The sequence below is a fragment of the Triticum dicoccoides genome, chromosome 6B (genome assembly GCF_002162155.2).
Source record: "Triticum dicoccoides isolate Atlit2015 ecotype Zavitan chromosome 6B, WEW_v2.0, whole genome shotgun sequence".
NCBI lineage: Eukaryota > Viridiplantae > Streptophyta > Magnoliopsida > Poales > Poaceae > Triticum > Triticum dicoccoides.
The window spans coordinates 460,547,085-460,568,580 of record NC_041391.1 but is presented as its reverse complement, the minus strand read 5'-3'; positions in this window follow the sequence as shown (position 1 = coordinate 460,568,580).

Below are 21,496 nucleotides of genomic sequence, written 5' to 3'. Positions count from 1 at the left end.
ACAATATGCTACAGCACCTCAACATAAGAAAAAAGGCATGGGTATGAAGTACAGGTAAAGCACAACAAAACATGAACACTGAGCTATCTCCAGAAAACACTAGAACATGCTCAAAAGGACATGGCAAGATTGCAAATAATAAATGTTTCAGACTTAGCAGAAATAACATCAGGTTGCAATGTTTAGAGCTATCAAACGACATGTTACCGGAACTTATCATGGAAAACAAAGGCATGTCATGCCAATACTAAAGACAAATAACAATACTCCCTTACTAACCTTATTCCAAAGATCAACACGAAAGATGGTAGCATCCATGCAAACATGGCAAATGATATGACAGATTCAAACATGGCAGGAACAACAATAAGTAGGCATGTTGGTGAGCTTCTGCAACTCACCACAGAGCAACACAAGGAATGACAAGGTAACCAACAGTAAGAAGACATGTTTGTGAAGCTAAGCATGGCAAGATAAAGTTCATAGGATGCATGGATCACTAACAACAATCATGGCAACATTTAACTTAATGTTAACAGGCTGACAACAACATTATTTAGCAAGTTTGGAGCAAGATAACAACAAGTTACAGTAGGCTATAAATGCAACCAGGACATTAATGGATGGAGGATGACATTTATAACAAAACAACGTTATTGAACATCTCCAGATTATGCATAGAATGACTTGTAGCAGCAGGTTTACATAGCAACATGATATAGCAGAGTCAGTCTAGCAAAACAGCAACAACAAGTTCCCTACTTCACAAGATCGATGCACTCACTACAAGACTCACAAAAATACATGTATTACACAACTGTAAATATGGCATGATGTAGTTCAAAACTCATTTAGACATCAAGCTCATACGATGCACACACAAAATGCAATGAAAAAGACAAATGACCAAGTTCTGTTAACAGACAACAGTTAACATCATATAGCACTCTTGCAACGATGATTTGGGCATCAAGGTGGACTCAAACGAGCATGGAACAATGGTACAAAATGAAGAGCATATCCTGATGAAAATTTTGACATATTACACGCATAAAATGGAGCAGTACACATGGAGTTACAGCAAGTCAAATGTAGCACCAGAATGCAAGAATTTCAGGACAACAGAAAATCACCTCCGCGAAAACGGGATCCAGGTCGCGGGAGGAAGAAGCAGGCCATGGCAGTGGTAGTTCTAGGGACATGGGGGCAAGGGGACGGCCTAATCCGGCGGGGCCCGGCCGGAATCCGACGGAGTTGGCCACGACGGATCCATTTTTGGCAGAGAGGAGGCTTGGGGCGGCACAAGCGTGGAGATCGGGGTAGCCATGGATGCTCCTGGCACAGGGAGAGAGAGAGCTGCGTGTGGGAGAGAGAGAGCGAGGGATAAAGAGAACACACGGGAAAAGGAGAGCGGGACATGGGGCCGGCCTGGGAGGTCCTCTACGGGGCTTGACGACGGCGAGGAGGGGAGTCGCCGGCAGCGGCTGCTAGCGCCGAGCTCCTTGATCGGGGCTGCTCGAGGGACTCCTCCCCTCGAGTGAGCTCCAGCAGGGGAGCGGGAGGTTCGGGCACGGAGTGGGCGCTTGGCCCGGCGGCGGCGGGGATCCGGGCCCGGGCGGACCGGATCTGGGCCCCGCGGGTCCGGTGCGGTGGAGGCGGCTGGCTGGCGGCGGAGGAGCTGACGTGGCGCGCTCCAGTTGGTCGGGAGCAGCCGCTGGGGTGAGGTGGCACGCGGGGATTGGCCGGGCGATGTGGTTGGAGGCGGTGGACATGTCCGGCGAGGGAGCGGACATGTCCGGTGGCGCGAGGGGAGCGGGGCTAGGGTTTGGACTGCGAAAAATGGAAGGGGATGGCATATTTATAGGAAGAGGGAGCTAGGAGTGTCCAAATGAGGAGCGGTTTTCGCCCACACGATCGTGATCGAACGACAGAGAGCATGGAGGGGGTTTGGATGGGATCATGGGCTAATTTGAAGGGGTGTTGGGCTGCAACAATAGAGGGCTTTACGGTTCCCCGGTTAACCGTTGGAGTATCAAACGGACTCCAAATGGCATGAAACTTGACAGGCGGTCTACCGGTAGGGTACCAAGGCCGCTTGGCAAATCAAGGTCCATTCCGAGAATGTTTAACATCCGCTCATAATAAGAGACAAAAGGGGACGCCGGAGGGCATAGGAGTGTCGGATTGCAAAACAGACAACGGGGAAAAAGCTCGGATGCATGAGACGAACACGTATGCAAAATGAGATGCACATGATGACATGGAAAAATGCAACACGCAAGCAAATGACATGGCAATGAAGGTGAATAACTGGCAGACACCTGGCGCATCGGATCCGGGGCGTTACAGTCATAAGGGGACCATCATAGTTCACGGTAGCCGCAAGATTGCTCTGGAGTGTGAGGAAGGTGATGCGGCTTATACTGAGTCGGTTTGTGCAATGGAGGAGTTGAAGTTTTATAAGGACAATGTTGATCCGGTAGATATGACTTCTCTAAAGAAGCCCACTACAGAGCATGATCCGGCTTTGAAGTTTAAATTGGCTGATGAGACTAAATTGGTTGATTTTGTTCCTGGCGATTCATCCAAGCAGTTCAGCATTAGCGTCAACTTGGATCCAAAAAAGGAAAGCGCGCTCATCAAGTTCATCCGTGAGAACCGGGACATATTTGCATGGAAACCTTCTGACATGCCAGGTGTACCGAGGGAACTCGCTGAGCACACTCTTAATATTGATCTGAAGTTCAAACCGGTCAAACAGTTTCTTCGCCGCTTTAACAAAGAGAGGCCTAAGGCCATTGGTGAAGAGGTAGCCCGGCTATTGGCAGCAGGGTTCATTGTGGAAGTATTTCACCCTGAGTGGTTGGCTAATCCAGTGCTGGTACTTAAGAAAAATGGCACTTGGCGGATGTGTGTGGATTACACAGATTTGAACAAAGCTTGCCCAGCAGATCCTTTTGCCCTCCCTCGTATTGATCAAATCATTGATGCTATGGCGGGTTGTGAGCGTTTGAGTTTCCTGGATGCTTATTCCGGTTACCATCAGGTCAAAATGGCAGTTAAGGACTAGGAGAAGACGGCTTTCATCACTCCCTTTGGAGCCTTCTGTTATGTGTTTATGCCCTTTGGGCTCAAAAGTGCTCAGGCGATTTATCAACGATGTGTGCAGAATTGCCTCCATGGTCAGATTGGGCATAATGTTCATGTTTATGTGGATAATATCATGGTGAAGTCCAGGAAAGCAGAGACACTCATAACTGATTTGCAAGAAACTTTTGATAACCTGAGAATTTATAAAATGATGCTCAACCTGGCTAAGTGTGTTTTTGGTGTACCGGCTGGCCAGCTCTTGGGTTTTCTGGTGTCCAACAGGGGCATTGAGGCTAATCCAGAGAGGATCAAGGCTATCACATCCCTGGCTAAACCGGCATGTATCAATGATGTTCAACATCTGGCGGGTCGTATCGCGGCTTTGAGCAGGTTTATCAACAGGTTGGGAGAGAAGGCGATCCCGCTCTATCAGATGTTGAAGAAGACAGACAATTTTGTCTGGAGCGATGCTGCTGATGCGGCGTTTGAGAACTTAAAGAGGCAGTTGGCTGAACCGCCGGTTCTTGCTGCTCCGATTGATAAGGAGCCACTGTTGTTATACGTGGCTGCTAATGCCCGGGCTGTCAGTGTAGCTATTGTGGTGGAACGTAAGGAGGCTGGTAAGGAATACCCGGTTCAAAGGCCGGTTTATTATATCAGCTCAGTACTCATTGAGTCAAAGCAAAGGTATCCCCATTGGCAGAAGCTGGTGTATGGGGTCTTCATGGCAAGTCGGAAGCTTAAACAGTACTTTCAAGGCCATTCCATCACAGTGGTCAGTTATGCTCCTTTGGGAGATATAATCCAGAACAGGGAGACTACTGGCCGGGTTGCTAAGTGGGCTATTGAGCTTGGACCACATGGTTTTAAGTATATGCCTCGAACAACTATCAAGTCCCAGGCCCTTCTGGATTTCATCAATGATTGGACAGAGTTACAAGCACCAGAAGACAAACCGGACAACACATACTGGACTATCCGCTTCTATGGGTCCAAGCAATTGGAGCGCTCGGGGGCTGGAGTTGTCCTTACTTCCCCTCAAGGTGATAAAATTCATTATGTTCTTTTCTTAATCTTCCCTTGTACTAACAATGCAGCTGAGTACGAGGCCTTACTCCATGGTCTTTGATTGACTAAGGAAATGAACTTAAGTCGGGTACGATGCTTTGGAGACTCGGATCTGGTGGCCCAGCAAGTTTCAGGTACTTGGGATTCCAAGGATCCACTCATGGCGGCTTACCGACGAGAGGTGGATATTGTCGCTCGTCACTTCAAGGGTTATCAAGTGGAGCACATTGATCTGCGCAAAAATGAGGCAGCCGATGCTTTAAGCCGGCTGGGATCTCAGCGTAAACCGGTGCCGCCCAATACCTTTTTGGATGTCTTGCACAACACGTCAGTTTAGTTTCCTACAGAGGAGGACCTCGTTATTCCTGATCCGGAGGCACAATTTGTGGCCGCTTTACGCATTATTCCGGATTGGACGATTCCATACTTGGCATATATGAACCGGGGCGAGTTACGAGAAGATGCAGTTTTGGCCAGGCAGATAGTCTGGCGATCCAAGTCCATGGTTATTCACAATGACGAGTTACACCGTTGCAGTGTCTCTGGTGTGTTCCAGCTCTATGTTCCAAGTCCATGGTTATTACGAAGGAGACTGTGGTCATCACGCCGGTTCAAAATCCTTTGTTGCTAAAGCTTTTCGTCATGGCTTCTATTGGCTGACGGCTCATGCTGATGCTGAGGACTTGGTGAGGCGGTGCGACGGATGTCAGAAATTCTCACGACGAGTTCATGTTCCGGCTCAGGAGCTACGAATGATTCCCATCACTTGGCCGTTTGCTACTTGGGGGCTTGATATGGTAGGGCCCTTCAAGTGATCCAAAGATAAGAAGACCCACCTGTTGGTGGTAGTTGATCAATTTACTAAATGGGTTGAAGCGGAGCTAGTAAGCAAGTGTGACGCGGCCACGGCGGTTCAATTCATCAAGAAGGTGATCTTCCGCTTTGGTTTTCCACACAACATCATCACAGATAATGGCACGAATCTCTCCAAAGGTGAGATGGAGGAATTTTGCCAACGAGAACACATCCGGCTTGATGTGTCGTCCGTGGCTCACCCCCAATCTAATGTTCAAGCTGAGAGGGCTAATCAGGAAATTTTGAAGGGTATCAAGCCTCAGCTTATGGGTCCTTTTAAAAGGACGTCGAGTTGTTGGGTGGAAGAATTACCATCTGTATTATGGATCATAAACACAACCCCAAACCGATCTACAAGTTATACACATTTCTTCATGGTTTACGGGGCAGAGGTGGTACTCCCAAGTGATATTCGTCATGACTCGCCCCGGGTTGCCAATTATGTTGAAGCGGATAACGAGCAAGCACGTCAAGAAGCACTGGACATGTTAGATGAAAAATAGGACATGGCATTGGCTCATTCGGCGTTTTATCAGCAAGACCTGCAGTGTTATCATAGCCACCGGGTTAAAACAAGAACCTTTCAAGAAGGCGACTTAGTGCTCTGGCTCATCCAGGATCAGACCGATATGCACAAGTTATCCCCACCTTAGGAAGGGTCCTTTGTGGTCAGCAAGAATCTGCACAACGGATCATACTACCTCATCGACGTTCGCGAGCAAAGACTCAAGCACAGAGGAGGAGACCCATCGGCCGTGGAATATCGCTCATCTACGACCTTACTACACCTGAGCCATAGGCTCTCATTATGTACATATTTTGACAATGTAATAAACTGGCATCCTTGCTACAAGCAGGGCCTCTGCCGTTCTTCCAATATTTCTTGGTTATAACAGGGCTTCTTCTTATAAAGTGACGTCCTGTTTGTCCATTAAACTGGCTATCATGCCACAATAAAGCTTGGGAGCTTCACACCCAAGGGGCCAAAGAGAGTATTGTCACTGAAGCACGACTCAAACATAGGCACCCATTGAGCACATCTCACAAAGTTACTTGGGGGCTCTTTGTGCAAAGCAACAAAGAATCTGAAAGGACCCTTGTAATTGGCTATCAAGCCACGGCTTGGAAGCTTGGTGTATTCACCTAAAACCCCGGGTTAACCTGCCTTCATCAAGTAAGCCACTCCTGTCCAGGTAATCCTGGTATGACTCGCCGAATGTCGGCGGGTTTAATTGGAGGCCCATCTTAAAAGACAAGTCAATCTTACACAGACCCTGAACTTGTCGAAGTTAAAATGATGATTGGTTAATTGGTGGCCCATCTTAAAAGGCTTTGTTAAATGGTTTAACTCAGCGGCCTGGCAGACCATGAAAAGCCTCGAATTTGGGCCTGGCAGCCCTTGAAAAGCCTCGACTACAAGTTTTTATTTGATTTTGCTTTTGCAAGGTTTTATCTTTTTTGGTAAGGTTTTAAGTTAAACCGGTGTCTATTGACCCGGCCGGACTATAAGTCATTACATCAGCCCGGTGTTTCTTAACCCGGCGTGGCTTTCAGTTATCAGCTTATTAGCACATAATCAACTATGAACCGGCATCTCTTAATCCGGTCTAGCATTGACTATAAGTCGCCAGGATGATCATCCGGTGTTTGTCATAACCCGGCATGGCTTATTATGCACTAGCACAGCATGGTGGGAGTTTTCAAAAACTCAAATTTGGGGTATCACCCTTACTACACAAGTTGGTAAACCAACAAAGGTGATTTAATATCACAGGTATGATATATTTCATATTTCATTGCTTTACAACCTTGGTTATGAGAACTCTGGTTCTGTATTGGGTATCATAACCCATCCGGTGGTAAACCGCCAGGGCATGTTTAAGTTTTTCTAATGCAGAAGGCAGGATTTTATAATTACTAAGGCACATAAAGCAAGCATAGCAACAATCATGCCGGGTTACGGTGTCTGGTAGCAGTGCACGATGGCAGCAGATCAAAGTATTTCAACTAGCCTATTACAAGGCGCTTTGATGCCCAAAAGAATAATTGTTTGTTGCCTAGAACATTATATGAGGAAGTCAAACCGGCTGCCGGATTATGATTCGTCACCAGGTTGACGTGAAGTTGATAGATCATCTCGCGTCGGTTCAACCTCCTCCTCCTCCTCACCCAGTGGCTGGAAGTCAAGGATGGCCCAATCAATCCTGGTTAAGGCTTGGAAGACAGCTTCATTGCTTATAAGATTGGACGGTTCAAGGGCATAGTTGTGCTTACAGATTGGCGGGATAAGATTCTGTGCTTCTTTCACAGCTGCATCAACCCGTTTGTTGTCTGTGTCATAGCTGGACCGATGGACAGACAAGTCAACCTCTTGGGCCAATTGGCTTGTCAGCAGGTGCATCTCCTTTGTCAAGGCTTTGAGGGCTTCATTACCAAATTCTAACCCATCTTCTTGTTGGCCAGGTTAGCCCTTTGTGATATCTGCCGGATCAAGATCAGAAATCAAAGCTTTGGCCCAAGTCAGTGCTGTTAAAGCGCCAGCCCTTGCAGCAGATCGCTTTACCTCTTCTATCTGGGCAGGGGTCATAGATAATTTGGCCAACGTATCCTGGATCAAGGTTGGTGCCGGTTTGTTGTAGGAAGCCGCACAGATGACTCATTGAGAACCGGTATACAATTGTTCTATCAGCGTATAGGCTGCTTTCAACTTCATCCGCATATCCGAGCCCAGATGAACAACACGACTACCTAAAACGGTTTAAGAATTTTTTGTTAAACTGGCAACTTCAAAGATGTCTAAGAAAGGTTCTTACAAAGAATACTTACCAAATATTGCAGAAGTCATAGCATTGACTTGATGCTTTAACCCAGTTAGCTCTTCCGCCATCGGTTTAAGAGCTGCATCTGCATCTTCAGCCCGCTCGCTTTTGAAACCATCCTTTAGTTGCTCCATGGCAGCTAAAGCACCCTTTAATTCATCTTTGGCCTTGGAGGTTTCTGCTTACTGGGACTTGATATTCTCTTGAAGATCAGCAATTTGCAAATCTTTGTTGCTCAAATCAGCCTGCAAAAGACAGATGATGAAGATGTTCATATTTTTCTCAAAGTCCCAAGCACATAACAAGTTATACACTTGGCACTTGGGGGCTAATGCGGATTGATTCTTTTTGAGTGTTCTTTGACGTCCCAAGGCTCAATACAAGTATTAAACTTGGCACTTGGGGGCTAATGCATAATTGATCAGAAACATCAGAGGTGAAGGAATTCAACAAGGACAAGTTTTGCAACAGAAGGTCCTGGTTCATCTTGAAGAGATAAACCGACCCGTGGGGGCTATAGTGGAGTTGATATACAGTACAAAGAAAATTTATAAAGTGTTTGGAATGGAAGTTACCTCATAGCGCTCCTTCATCAAGTTGATTAAACCAGCCTCATAATCACGGCTTGTATATAGCCGGTTTAGGTAGCCAGAGTGAAGTTCTTGAACATTGAGATGAGCACAGCTTGACAGATCAGTCTTCCATTTGCCTTTATCCACAGCAGCAGATTCTACTTTGGCACTGTGCCTGGACAAAGCGACAGGATTTCCAAGAGAAGTGTGGCCAAACCCGGTAATCACAACATCATCAATTGCTTTATTTGGGCTTGCCGGTTTATCCGAGGCTTTGGCTGGGATCAATGGATCAGCAGCTGGACTTGGAGGATTGGCAGTTGGGCTTGGTGGATCGACATGAGGGCTAGCCGGGTTAACTTCTGGCGGATCAACATCATTGTCCTGACCTTGTGGCACAGGATCATCCATACCAATATCAACATATCCTCCATCACCTTCTGAGGTCCTCTCCGGTTCAAACTCCTCGGTGGGATCATTCGTTTTCGCTTTCTTGCCGAGTCGGGCTTTGGCGCTGCAAAATAGCAAACATAGGTTAGTATGGTAAACCGATGCAAGAAGGCAAAGCTAAAATTATTTTACTTACCCAGGGATGGTTTTGATGGGAGGCATTTGTGTTGTTATGAGTTGCCATAGGATGAATTGGAAGTTACCTGATAATTCGAGTCAGACGGATTAAGAGGGTATCGGAAGTAACCCGCCAAGGGATAAGATTTGTTAGAATTACAAGAGACCTCTGCACGACGCTTCCGGATTGGGGTGTCTGGTAAACCGGAGGAAGTGACTTGCTGGACACTGTGCCGGGTTGTGTGACGAGCTTCAGGGTGCTGTGTGTTCAAAGAAAATTGTGGATCCAAATGAGTGAGAGGATGTGAACGTTTCACTTTCCGGACTGCGGACGGAGTTTTTGTACTGGCACAAGATTGGATATGGACGAAAGGGAGATTACCTCTACATGGTCAGCACGGCTGGCTTTCGCATCATCCTGATAATGGTCATTGTCAATAAGATGTATGAAGAATGAACCAAGAGAGTCAAGTTCTACCTCTGGTTCTGAGTCATCAACATCTTCGGGCGGATTAGAGGACTCGGCGGTTTTCTTCTTTGCTGGCCTCTTTGTGGCCTTGCTCTTGGCACGAGGAGATCTCACCGGTTTGTCTGGTGTTTTTGCCGGTTTGTCTTGAGTTTTCCTCTTACAGAAAGGATCTTTGGCCTGTAAGAAGAAAGAAAAGGCTATCAGAAAAATGTTAAAGGGGAGACGGATTAAAAAGCAGAAAGATAAATTCTTACAGCTGGCGGTTTGTTGGAGGCATAAAAGGGACACAGCCGAGTCTTGCTGCACTCAGCTATCGATTCATCTAGCATCTTTTTGATAGACTCAGTGACTTCATCATCATTCATCTATACTTCAGTGTGCCATTGAGGGTCTTTGACATCCCCAGTATATTCATGCATTAACCTAGTGCGGCGGCTTAAGGGCAGGATGCCCCATGAAACCCAGCAACAGACGAGGTCAATACCGGTTAAACCGTTTGCTAGAAGAGCCCGGATCTTAGCAAGTTGTGGTGCATATGTTTGTCGTTCTTTGGCAGTAAGCCGCTGAGGCAGTGCATGTCCATTGCTGAGTCGGTAAGCACGGTAACCCGGCAGAGGATTTTCATCAGCAGGAGCAGTGTTCCGACAATAGAACCATGTTTGATTCCAATCCTTGGTGTGGCTGTGATGTTTGGCATGAGGAAAATCAACTTCTTTACTTTTTTGAATCGACACTCCGCCAAGTTCAGTATCGGGGCCGTCAGAAAATTCAGTACGGCGGTTCAAGTGGAAGAAGTCTCTGAAGAGTTCAACAGTCGGTTCTTCTTGTAGATAAACTTCACAGAACACTTGGAAATTGCAGATGTTGGACACAGAGTTCGGTCCAATGTCTTGAGGATGGAGTTGGAAGTTGGCAAGTACATCACGGAATTTTTTTGATCCGGAAGGGCTAAACCCTCGGTCCAGATGCTGCATAAACACAACCACTTCTCCATCTTGAGGTTCAGGAGGGTTTTCCACACCAGGGACTCTCCAATGAATGACCTCCTTCTTTGCTAAAGCGCCAGTCACAACATACCCAGTATGTTGCTCTTCTGTAACACGAGAAGGAACCCAATTGCAAGAAGAGAATTGCTTGGCCATTTTTGATGACAAACTATAAAGGAAGTTCAAACGCCGGTTCATGATTCAGGATTGATATGCATACACTACTGGAATCAGCTACTTTGCCATCCGCCAGCTCTTTGCCGTCTACTAGCGGACGGCAAATAAGCTCTTTGCCATCAGCTACCCAAAAGCAGACGACAAAGAACTGGCTGATGGCAAAGAAAGTCTTTGCCATCAGCCAGTTCTTTGCCGTCCGCTAGCTGACGGCAAAGAAAGTCTTTGCCATCAACCGGTGTTAAACTAGAGAATTTAATCAAAGCGTGTGTGTACATTAAACCGGATATGGATGTTCAAGAAAAGATGGCGGTTTACGAGAGGGCTAATGGTACCTACAGGATTGTCATTTTTTACAGGTTAAACCGCCTATAATGGTATGAAGGAAAACATATCTGAAAATTGCTAAGTGCTACACAAACAGATTTCACAAGCTAAGGATTATCATTATGGATCTAGCACAGTTCAGGAAAAGGAATAATATCAAAGCCCTAAAATGGCAACAACAGAACAGAAAGAATCCAGATGGGGTCTGTTCATAGTCGAAAGGATACTATGGCGAGGCGAAATAAACTACAGCTTCAGCCGCAAAGGAAAGAGGTCATAGATTCGATGAGATAGTAAGGTCGAAACAAAGAACGTGGATGAACACTAATGAACAACAAACGAACCCCGAAACCCTAATGCAGATCTAGGTTGAGGGAAGGAGGCTTACCGGATTCACAGGAGTGGCGGAGGAGAGCTCCGGATCTTTGGTACGTTCAGGTTGATGCAGCGGCCAGGGATGATGCAACGCTGGAAGGTCGAGGGCGGTGGCGGAGCTTTCGGGCTTGATTGTCGAAAGGAGGAAGAAGAAGCGCGGAAGGGGAAAAGGGAAAGACCCCTGGGCCTATTTATAAGGCGAGTGGATAAGTAGGCAAGCACAGGGATCGAGGAGCTCAAAGCGGAAAATGGGGCACAACTGTTTCCCGTATCTTCGGGAGTTAATTAATAAAGAGAATCTTTATGAGTTTTTTATACAGAGATGACGTCATGATGATTTACTGCAATTTTAGAAGATGATGTCATGGCGGTTTACCAAGTTCACATGGAGAAGATGTCATGGCCGTTTACGAGGATCATAAGAAGATGTTCAAGGAATTTTTCTAAGTAGAAGATTGACATGAACAGGTTCAAATCAATCTGGGGCCTAATGTTGGGGATATAACTACTGAGTGTAAACCGCCCAGGAGGGGCCGGTTTATGCTCCTCTATATTGAAGCCCATGAAGACAAGGAGTATGGCGCTCTACTATTAAAGCTTAGAGGCCCAGAGCCCAATGGCGGATTAGGGCCCATAGTAGTAAACCGCCATAGATGTATAACTTGTGTTGTAAGTTATGGAAAGGAAGAGACCGAGTCGGACACTTGTATGAGCCGGCCTCAGGATTCTGTAAACCGGCCGGGCATCAACCTGTGTATATAAAGGGACGACCCAACGGTGGTTTAGGGACAAGAAACAACAGCTCGAGAGATAGGTAAAGCGGATTCGCTCCCTGCTCATCGAGATCAATCAATCCGACAACAACTGGATCGTAGGCTTTTACCTTCACCGCAAGGGGCTGAACTAGTATAAACTTCCCGTGTCCTTTGTTCCGGTTTAACCCCTTTAAGCTAATCTTGTTGCGATGGCTCCACGACTAAGTCCTTCTGCTAGGACATCTGAGGTGTTAATTCCATGACACCTGTCATGAGGCATCACAATGGATAACAAAGTCTGTTGTGAAATCCGTGGCACAAGTATGGGAGAAGAAGTCACGCATCTTTTCAGTTCCTGAAAACTGTACTCAAACTTTGGGGACCACTCAAACTTTTTATCTTTCTTGAGACGTTCCATGAGAGGTTTGGCCACTTTGGAGACGTTTTCAACAAAGCAGCGACAATAGCTGGCTAGACCAAGGAAGCTCCTAACTTGTTTAACTGTTTCAGGTGCAGTCCAATCAAGAACGGCCTGAACTCTCTCGGGATTGATAGAAATGCCCTTACCAGAGATTACGTGGCCTAGATAGGTCACTTTAGGCAATCAAAATTCACACTTGGAGAACTTGGCATAAAGGCGGTGCTCTTTGAGTTTTTCTAACACAAGTCTAAGATGTATGACATGCTCTTCCTCGTTCTTCGAGTAAATAAGAATATCATCGAGGTAAACCACGATGAACTTATCTAAATACTCCATGAAGATCGAGTTCATCAAGCGGGAGAATGTAGCTGGAGCGTAGGTTAGACCGAAGGACATGACGGTGTACTCGTACTGACCATAATGAGTGACAAAGGTTGTCTTGCAGATGTCCCTGTTTCTGATCTTGATTTGGTGATAGCCTAACCTCAAATCCATCTTGGAGAAGACTGAGGATCCAGCGAGCTGATCATACAGGTCGTTGATCATGGGGAGCGGATATTTGTTCTTTATCGTGACCGAATTAACGGGACGATAATCTACAACCATACGGTCCGTACCATCTTTCTTCTTGACAAAGAGGACGAGGCAAGCCCAAGGAGATGAACTAGGATGGATGAAACCATTTTGCAAGGACTCATCAAGTTGTTTCTTAAGCTCAGCTAGTTCTAAGGGTACCATTTTGTAAGGTCTCCTAGAGATTAGAGCGGTTCCTGTGATAAGATCTATAACAAACTCTACATCTTTCTCAGGTGGAACACCTAGCAGTTCCTCTAGAAAGACATCTGGAAAGTCACGGACTACCGGGATATCTTCAAGGTCTGGAAGAGGGCTGGCATTAAGAGAACAGAGCTAACGCTTTGCAACTCTAGTGGAGACAGTGACTATCTTGCCAGATGGGTGTGTAAGCTGAACAGACCTGGTGTAACAATCAATCTTGGCATAATGATCTTTCATCCAGTCCATACCTAATATGATGTTAATATCTGTAGACTTGAGGGCTATAAGTGATGCAAGGAATACAAGTCTGTCAACAAGGATTTTCTTTACCATGGCTTACACTAGAAGTTTGCCATTTGGATCCAGGAGTTTGAATGACTAGTGGAGAGGGCATATCACAGAATGACATGTTGCGCAAGCTAGCATAGCTTTCAGAAATGAAAGAATGAGATGCTCCAGTATCGAATAGAGCCGATGTTGGATGACAATTGACAAGGAGTGTACCAAGAACGACATTTGGATCATCTTGAGCGTCTTTAGCTGAGACGTGATGCACACGTCCGTGTTTAGTGTGAGCTGGCTTGGCACTGATCGTCTTGCTTGATGGCTTAACAGAGACAATAGACTTGGGCTGCGGTGGAGCATGACTAATCTTAGAGCATTCACGTGCATAGTGTCTTGGCTTCCCGCATGTGAAGCAAGTCCCTGATGTTGGACGTGGACCCTCATTGACAAGTGGTCTAACAGTAGGCCTGGGTGGAGCATACGACTGAGCTGGGTGAAGCACCACACAAGATGGCCTTGGTGGACATCCGGGTGGAAGAGCGGAGTTCGGAACCCAAATCTAGCGCTTCTGAAAGCTAGAGCCGGAGGAAGATCCCAAATCATGGGTGTTCTTACGAGACTCCTCGTAAGTGAGATGAGATGTCTCTTCGTTAATGGCCTTGTTCACAAGGGTTTGGATTGTATCACAATGATGGAGGTGGAAATCACGACGCAACTTGGGGTTGAGACCCTTCCGGAACCTATCCTGCTTCTTGGCGTCCTTGGACACCTCTTCTATGGCATAGCGGGCGAGGTTCTCAAACTCACTACGGTAAGCATCAACAGCCATCTTACTCTGGGTGAAACTACAGAACTCTTATCTCTTGCGATCAATGAGGGCCTGGGTTGTAATGCTCGCGAAAAGCCTCAGTGAAATCCCTCCAGGTAGGAATCTGGCTAGCTGGAAGCATAGCCTCATAGTTTTGCCACCAAAGACTAGCAGGAACTTCCAAGTGGTATGTAGCATAGGTGACCTTTTCATCTTCAGCTACGTTCGCGGAGCGCAACTTATGGGTGATGCTATAGAGCAAGTCATCTGCACCGATTGGCTCAATGGAATGATGAAAGGTGGGTGGGTGCAAGCGAATGAATTCATGAATGGTCGTAGACTCTTTGAACTGATGTGCGGTGTTCTCCTTGATAGGTGCCAACAAGCGGTTAGACTCACGCTTGTTCCTCTCCATCTCTAACATGAACTCTGCCAACGAAGGCGGGTCGGGAGGATCCTCATCCCTGCCATCTCCATGGTTCTGGCTACGAGCAACAGAACTTCGCTTAACTAATGATATCCCGAGAACGAAACCAAGGACGAAATCAACATCAATTATAGGCTGCAGAATGTGGACAAGGAAATTAGTATCTCTCTAATTCGTAGGCAATTCCGGCAGCATAACGACAGTAAAATGCTCAGAATGAGACATGCATCCTGCTAAAATGGGATAGTACAACAACTCAACATCACACTCAAGGTTCTGAGATAATACTAAACAGACTACACTGGAAATACTCGAAAACTGGAATATGACTCTAATCAACCAATCCTATGGGACTACGGAGTAATAACACGTGATTCTGATAGACGGAAGAGAAAGTGTAATTCACCCCAGAGGAAAGATATGATGACTCAAATCATAAGACCATGAGGTATAAGGAGTAAAAAGAGCCTTATGTTCCTTCCCACAATCAATTCCGTTAGATAACTAAGGAATTTGTAGACTCAACTTCGACCAGTTTGGCTTGGTAATCCTACAGGCAGTCAGGCTCTGATACCAAAGCTGTCAGGACCCCGATCCTAAGTCACACCGACCTAGCATGTAACACATCATATCGCTTTGCGGCCTCACACACAGTATTCCCACGGGTGCCACCTTACCTGGCCCGGGACCGTTTGCGCCTTTTGGCTCACGTATATGATAGTGTCGGTAGCATCCATATGACAAAGAACCCAGGATGACATGAGTAGTAATAAACCCAAAGTGGCACTAACTTACAAGGATAGGCATACATGACCCAGCAACGAACCTGTCGGTCATCAGCGAGTGAATCCGGGCTGTAGCAGCTGGGCTAACAGGACTTTGGAGAATCCGGGTTGTAGCAGGCTAACAGGACTCCGGTAGACACCATGTGACATCTCCCCGTAGGGACAGACACAGGAAGGAAGAAGGACACATGTCGGCCAGCCTAAGTGATCCAGAGTAGTAGCAAGCTACCATGGCTCAGTGGAAGCACTAGGAGACATTTCCGCAAAATAGAGGCTACCAAGAATAAACAACTAGGTTGTCGGATCCCACACATAGCAATACACATTACACGTATGCATAACATGCAAGTATGTGTTATACAAAATGGCATCACAGCATAACTCAACAACTCATATAGATAAAGGCTCAGAAGAGCCATCATAGCATTTATCACAAACTGGGGTCACATGACCCAATATTCAGAGCATACAAACAACAAGCGGAAGCATTACATGTGTGAGTACAGACATCTACAAATGAAAAAGGCTGGGGAGCCTGACTATCTACAACATCCGATCAAGAGCGTAGCTGAGGTACAAGCTACTTGTCGAAGTCCACGGAAACTAGTAAGACTAAAGTCTCCGCTGCAAAAACATAAATAAAGCAACGTGAGTACAAAGGTACTCATCAAGACTTACATCAGATCCTATCATACATGCATTTGTATCAAGAAGGTAATGTGGGGTTTAGTTGCAGCAAGCCAGCTTTGACTCAGTGGCTATCTTGTTCTACGACTATGAGAAACTTCTTTGAGGTGAGACAGCGCACACAAGTCCACTAATCACCACAGAATACACTACTATGGATTTGTCCCCGTCTCCCTACGAGAAGTCCATCCATCACACTCACACTTGTCTTGAGCATTTTAGAGTATCCACTTCAAGTTGTCTATGTACCACGTAAGGATCCAAGAAGTCCATAACCGCGGACCCGGCTATTCGAATAGATCATGTTAACCCTGCAGGTGTGTACTTCTTCACACATGGTCTTGCCACTTACCGCCATGTACACGTCATGTATCTCGGCAACCTTCAAGTGGAAGCATGGCGAGGGTGTTCGGCCATGACCTAACTAACCACACAAGACTCTAGTCCAGGTTTATCGCCTATTCGGGTTCTATCTGCAAGGGAGTACGACCAAGGTTTCCCTCACGGCCCCAAACAATGTGTAAAGGGTTCCCGAGCCCACCATCAGGGTGCCACTCGGTACACCAGGCCACGTGTGCCTAGTCAGTCCCAAGCCCATCCTGCCGGGTGCCACTTGGTAGAAAAATAACAGTACCTACAAACACCAGAAACTAGTTGTGACCCCTGGACAGAGATCAAGTGGGTTAATAAGTCGAGAGGGCTTGGAGCACCCAGAGCCCAATGTGTGGTAGTAACTAGTCATTGGACAACATACATAGAACTCAGTGCTTAAGGACGGTTCCAGTGAGACAACCCACCATGTACTACTACATGGGCTCTAGCTGCTACCTTGACCAAATCGTGTTCACACACTGCACTCTCAGCATCAAAATGTAGCACTGCACTCCAATTCATTCCCAATGAATCAGACCTGACACACTCTAATCAGTAGCAGGCATGGCATGGTAGGAACACAACAATGGCTTCAATCAACTCCTACACATGCTAGTGGGTTTCAACTATTTACTAAGGCAATGACAGGTCATGCAGAGGAATGGGTTCAACTACCGCAACACAAAGTAGCAATTGAATCTTTGTTGTCCTAATGCAAAAACTAAGAGTAGGAGCGAGAGAGTAGGATTGTATGGAATGAACAAGGGGGGTTCGCTTTCCTGGTAGATCAATAGAGGGCACTGCTTCACAGACAGGTACTCTGGAGCACTCTCCGGAGCAGGACCTGTCGAGAAGGAACAATATCAGCAATCAATACACAAGCATATGCAACAATGTGATGCATGAACATGGCATGAAGATGTGATGTTGTTTGAGCTAATGTAACTAGCATTCATTTGGATGAAGTCCATTTGAACCAAGAGTTCAAATGCAACTCCAAGTTAAGTCTTTGTAAATGCCATTTATATGTTTTCACTTATACAGTAGGTATAAGTTGGTTTGTCATGCCTGAAACTAGTACATATGGATAGATTGATTTGTTCTGATAATTTTTCATATATAAATCATTTCAATCTGAGCTATGGTTGAAATTCTATGAGTTTTTGAAGTTTATATCATTTTCTGGAATTCCCTGATTTAAATTAAAACTAGAAAATGAATAACTGCGTTAGCACTGCGTCATGCCTGCGTCAGCAGGTCAACGGAGCTGACCAGGTCAAACCTGACGTGTGGGGTCCACACGTCAGTGTCACAGATTAAGCAAGGGGGTTAGATTATCCTAATTATAGGATTAGTGGCACTGGGGCCCACTGGTTAGTGGTAGGGTTTATTTAAGTGGTGATTAGAACTAAGCTAATCACCTGACCGATGGGGCCCACCTGACGGGCCAGCGATGTCAAACCGGTCAAACACGTAGGCGTTTAACCGCCGACGAGGCCGAATACGCGGCGGAGGGGCACGGGATTCGCCCTCCGATGACCTTTTGGGTGGCGGAGACCACGGACGAGGAGCTGAGGCTTGTCCGCGTCGGTTGGAGCAAGCGGGAGGGTGCGGGGGTGCTGGTGCTCGCCGGAAACAAGCTCGAGGCGGCGGCCGGAGCACGGCCAAGTGTGCGCGCATCGCTGCGGTGCACGGCGGTAGCCGCAGTTGGCGGTGTTGGCCTGCTGGGGAGCTGTGGAGCGCGTTGGCATGCGCGGGTGTGAGCTGCATGGCCAGGGCAACGGCGGTGACATGGAAGGCGGCGAGGTGCTACGGCCGAGGTGGCAGTCGGGGCTACAGCGTGCGAACGGCTGAACAGAGAGAGGGGAACGAAGCAAATGCTCATAGCGATCTCGACGGCGTCGTCAGTGAGCTCGGGGATGCGCTGTAGGGAGCGAGGTAGCGAAGGCGATCTCCGGTGGTCGGAGATGAAGATGACGGCGACGACAGCTCTCCAGGGCTTCCGCATTGCATAGCTCGACAGAGAGGTAGACGAAGACGTGGGAGAGCTTATGGGCACGAGGAGAGGGCGAGGCCAAGGCGGTGGGCGCGACAATGGCGAGCGGCCGCGATGGTGGCGCTCGGGCGGGTGAGAGAGCGAGCAGCAGAGGATGGGATGAGCATGGGAGAGAGTGAGAGGGGTGCGAGGTGGCGCGTGGCATCGCACAGGGCATCCAGGGCGACGAGGGGGAGGACAGGCAGGCAACTAGCGTGGCGGCATGGCCGTGCGCGCGCGCCGGCCACACGCCTAGCCGACTGGCGCCAGGAGGACGACGGTGCTGGTGGGCCGGTCTAGCTGGGCGGCACAGTGTTGGCCTGGCTGAGGTGCCAGATGGGCTGCAGGTAAGCGCCATGTAAGGTTTTCCATATTTGTTTCTTTCTATTTTCTGACATTTGTTTATGCTTTTTAAAATAATACTAATCTAGTTTATTTTCTTATGCCAATTTTTGTAGGAGCTAGTGATATTATTCCAGAGCTCCTCAATGATACGTCTCCAACGTATCTATAATTTTTGATTGCTCCATGCTACTTTATCTACTGTTTTGGACTATATTGGCTTTATTTTCCACTTTTATATTATTTTTGGGACTAACCTATGTGACACTCCAAAATTTTTGGTGTTTTGTTTTTCAAAAGAGCCTTGCTTGGTTTGAAAGGAGGTCATTTAAACCCTTCCTAAAAACCATCTTCTAAGTTTGCCCTCTCAAAATCCTTTTCTTGGATTTGGTTTCTTTTAAAATGAAAACCCTTTTAGTTTTGGGCTTTTATTTGGTTTTGATCCCTTCAAAATTTTACCATGCCTCCTATGGTAAAATTTCCCCAAAACCTCTCCTACCACTATAGTTCAACCCTAACATTCTGTCCAAACTAATAAAATCCATTTTTGGATTTTATTCCAACTATTTCTCCTCCAGAAATAATTCTATCTTTTCTTTTGAGCCTAGGTGGATTGCAAAGCAAGTCCCCCAATGCTTATGACTTTTTGACCTCAACTTAACACCCCTGGATAGTCCTTTGTACCCACAACCCAGAACCATCTTGATCCACTCTTCTCCTGTTCAAATATTTCAAAATTCACTCACTGCAAGTTTGGACCAGATTTGCCAAATTTGGTGAAAACCATATCTACACCTCTCCAAAAATTCTACAAATATTCAGGCAGCCTCCATGTGCAATGAGAGGCCCCTCCACCAAAAACCAGCTCAAGGGGAGATCTCTACACACTATAATCATTCTGTCGAACACCTTGCATGCGCTAGTACCGTTCACTTTCAGAAATTCAGAAGTTCAGTGTCGATCTTCGTCAGTAACTTCAGTCACGAGCTCACAGTGCGCTTGGCACGTAGCTCACGGCCAGCCTGGCTTGTCCGGAGCCTCACACGCGCGCTTGGCGCCTTCCTGGCGTCGGTGGCACCCTGGCCCGCCTGCGCCGGCGTGTCTTGCGGCGGCCGTAGCACCGTAGCGGCCGACAGGAAGCAGAACGGCGGCACAACGCCGTTCGGCGCGGCCCAAGCATCCTGGTGGCTCCGCGTGGCCACCTCCTTGCCAGCGCACGCATGCAGCACCGTCGCCGTGGCACGGCACGCACAGAGCGCGCTCTCTGCCGCCGACGGGCCCGCGCCGCCCCGTTCCGTCGAACCCCCCCTAAGCGACCAAATTACAGCGCGGTCAGCATCTAAACAGAACCAGGGGACATCCACGACGAAGCTCAACCTCTGACCCCCCCCCATGCAACCATTACGCTGCTGTAATCACCTCGCCGGAGAACCCCGTTCTCGGCAACCGCCTCGGGGCTGCTATATATAGCACCCCGAGCTTGCGCTCGCCTCCGCACGACTCCACCACCACACCAGACTCCGCCCGGCCACTGAACGAGCCTCGAGGGGCCTTTCCTCCTCGACTCCGGCCACTTCCGTCTGCCTCGGGCTCCGGCTTTGTTCTCTCCGGTGAGAACCCCTCCGTCGCCCTAGTTTCGACCGTAGCCTCGTACCACCTCTAGTAAGATAAACCCCAACTCAATTTTGGCCTCGCAGCTCTCTCCGGCGAGATCCACGACCACCCGAACCGCCGTCCGCCGGAGCAAGCGTCACCGCCGACGTGGTACTCGCCGGCGACCACCACCACCTCCCACAGACGCGGAATGGCACCCTGAACACAGAGGTACACCCCGATCACCTTACCTCGCCGTGGATCGCCGCCGGCGACCACCGCGCCTCTCGGCGCCGTCGCGCTCTGCTTTCCCTCATTTAAAAATTCAAACCTGACGGGTGGAGCCCGCCTGTCAGTCTCTCAGCCATTTTTTTAAAACGAAACATTATCTGTACTTTTCCGCAGAACCCCCTGGAAGTTTTCTGTTTCATTACAGATGAGTCCTTGGGTTAAAACACTTATAACTTTTTAACAAAAAGGAATTTTTGAGTGATTCCTTTTCTCTCCTCTTCAAAATTTTGTCTAGTTTTTTTATCATATTTATTTGAAAAAAATTTGGAACACTTTTCTGTACGCTCACGGCATTTACATTGCGTATGTATTTTTCTTATACCGTAGATACCGGAGGAGTTGACGGAGCTGCAAACTTTGCACAGTTAGACTCCGACTACTCCGAACCAGGCAAGCATGTTTGAACTCTTGATATGATGAGTGTTGTTGCATGTTTGCATTTTAGTATAGTCATGGCATGTTTATGAACATCATTTTAGTAGGTTTCGGAAAGCATTTTGTTGTTGGATACATATTTGCAAAGCCATGTGTTGGTATGAGGATGGGTAAGATGGCAGTGTTGTGACATGCCAGTCTTATGCCAGATTATTTGACTTCCGTGTCGTCATGACACAAT